Below are 2,757 nucleotides of genomic sequence, written 5' to 3' on the forward strand. Positions count from 1 at the left end.
TATATATATATATATAGAGAGAGAGAGAGAGAGAGAGAGAGAGAGAGAGAGAGAGAGTGAAACGGTTAGGGAAAATGATTTGGTAAACAGAGAAGAGGTAGTCAAAGCTTTGTTGAAGATGAAAGCCGGCAAGGCAGCGGATTTGGATGGTATTGCAGTGGAATTTATTAAAAAAGGGGATGCCTGTATTGTTGACTGGTTGGCAAGGTTATTTAATGTATGTATGATTCATGGTGAGGTGCCTGAGGATTGGCGGAATGCTTGCATAGTGCCATTGTACAAAGGCAAAGGGGATAAGAGTGAGTGCTCAAATTACAGAGGTATAAGTTTGTTGAGTATTCCTGGGAAATTATATGGGAGGGTATTGATTGAGAGGGTGAAGGCATGTACAGAGCATCAGACTGGGGAAGAGCAGTGTGGTTTCAGAAGTGGTAGAGGATGTGTGGATCAGGTGTTTGCTTTGAAGAATGTATGTGAGAAATACTTAGAAAAGCAAATGGATTTGTATGTAGCATTTATGGATCTGGAGAAGGCATATGATAGAGTTGATAGAGATGTTCTGTGGAATGTATTAAGAATATATGGTGTGGGAGGAAAGTTGTTAGAAGCAGTGAAAAGTTTTTATCGAGGATGTAAGGCAAGTGTACGTGTAGGAAGAGAGGAGAGTGATTGGTTCTCAGTGAATGTAGGTTTGCAGCAGGGGTGTGTGATGTCTCCATGGTTGTTTAATTTGTTTATGGATGGGGTTGCTAGGGAGGTGAATGCAAGAGTTTTGGAAAGAGGGGCAAGTATGCAGTCTGTTGTGGATGAGAGAGCTTGGGAAGTGAGTCAGTTGTTGTTCGCTGATGATACAACGCTGGTGGCTGGTTCATGTGAGAAACTGCAGAAGCTGGTGACTGAGTTTGGTAAAGTGTGTTAAAGAAGAAAGTTAAGAGTAAATGTGAATAAGAGCAAGGTTATTAGGTACAGTAGGGTTGAGGGTCAAGTCAATTGGGAGGTAAGTTTGAATGGAAAAAAACTGGAGGAAGTAAAGTGTTTTAGATATCTGGGAGTGGATCTGGCAGCGGATGGAACCATGGAAGCGGAAGTGAATCATAGGGTGCGGGAGGGGGCGAAAATCCTGGGAGCCTTGAAGAACGTGTGGAAGTCGAGAACATTATCCCCGAAAGCAAAAATGGGTATGTTTGAAGGAATAGTGGTTCCAACAATGTTGTATGGTTGCGAGGTGTGGGCTATGGATAGAGATGTGCGCAGGAGGGTGGATGTGCTGGAAATGAGATGTTTGAGGACAATGTGTGGTGTGAGGTGGTTTGATCGAGTAAGTAATGTAAGGGTAAGAGAGATGTGTGGAAATAAAAAGAGCGTGGTTGAGAGAGCAGAAGAGGGTGTTTTGAAATGGTTTGGGCACATGGAGAGAATGAGTGAGGAAAGATTGACCAAGAGGATATATGTGTCGGAGATGGAGGGAACGAGGAGAAGTGGGAGATCAAATTGGAGGTGGAAAGATGGAGTGAAAAAGATTTTGAGTGATCGGGGCCTGAACATGCAGGAGGGTGAAAGGAGGGCAAGGAATAGAGTGAATTGGATTGATGTGGTATACCAGGGTCGACGTGCTGTCAATGGATTGAATCAGGGCATGTGAAGCGTCTGGGGTAAACCATGGAAAGTTCTGTGGGGCCTGGATGTGGAGAGGGAGCTGTGGTTTCAGGCATTATTGCATGACAGCTAAAGACTGAGTGTGAACGAATGGGGCCTTTGTTGTCTTTTCCTAGCACTACCTCACACACATGAGGGGGGAGGGGGATGTTATTCCTTGTGTGGTGAGATGGCGATGGGAATGAATAAAGGCAGACAGTGTGAATTGTGTGCATGGGTATATATGTATGTGTGTGTGTGTGTTTATATATGTGTACATTGAGATGTATGGGTATGTATATTTGTGTGTGTGGACGTGTATGTATATACATGTGTAGGGGGGTGGGTTAGGCCATTTCTTTCGTCTGTTTCCTTGCGCTACCTCGCAAATGCGGGAGACAGCGACAAAGCAAAATAGATATGAAAAATAAAAATTTGCATCTCTACTCTGAGCAGTATTTGCATTCTTAACTGTAACAGGGTGGAGTGAAGAAAATCTAGGGGATGTTCCCAGATTGTAGATATATCCAAAAATTGAAAAAGTATTCCAATTTTATTCATTGAAAGAAGATGATAATAAAACTGTAGTGTAACCATATTTGTTGCTGTGTAGACATAAATTTGATGCACTGCATACACTTAGGATATTGTTTGTTGACATGGGTTTTTCCAGTGCAAGCTGTTCAACATCCACTGAATCATTATCATTAGTGCCCAAGGACTATTGCTAATTTGGTTGGGGTGTACCTTCCTCATTCTGTATGGGTAACTAACACTGAAATTCTTCCTCAATGCTATTTGTAGTTGCTTTATACATAAGGCTTCTCTAATACTAAAAAGTGCACAAACCACTTTGAATTTTTGCAGGCTTGGGTTTCCTTGAACCAGAAGAGCAGCTCTTAACAGAGTGGGGTTTTCCTAATTCGGTGATGTATGACATAGCAATGGTAGCCTTTTCCATAGTCCATTTGTCATGGATAGCAGAAGGAACTTCTCAGTGTTTACCGTATTTATGTCATCATCCACTTCTGGCTTTGCTTAATTTTTGTGGCTTTGTACCTCTAGCTTTATGATTTAGTTTTAGACTTTTGCTTTCTGGATGGGGAATATCAAACTCACCAA

At 42.1% G+C, this 2,757-nt stretch overlaps 1 protein-coding gene across 1 annotated transcript in view; it reads left to right on the plus strand.

The window, feature by feature from the left end:
* LOC139750862 (uncharacterized) overlaps positions 1-2,757 on the plus strand; it is a 710,881-nt gene that overhangs the window by 533,887 nt on the left and 174,237 nt on the right. The gene's annotated exons all lie outside the window — the stretch shown is intronic.

This window comes from Panulirus ornatus, chromosome 1 (assembly GCF_036320965.1).
Source record: "Panulirus ornatus isolate Po-2019 chromosome 1, ASM3632096v1, whole genome shotgun sequence".
NCBI lineage: Eukaryota > Metazoa > Arthropoda > Malacostraca > Decapoda > Palinuridae > Panulirus > Panulirus ornatus.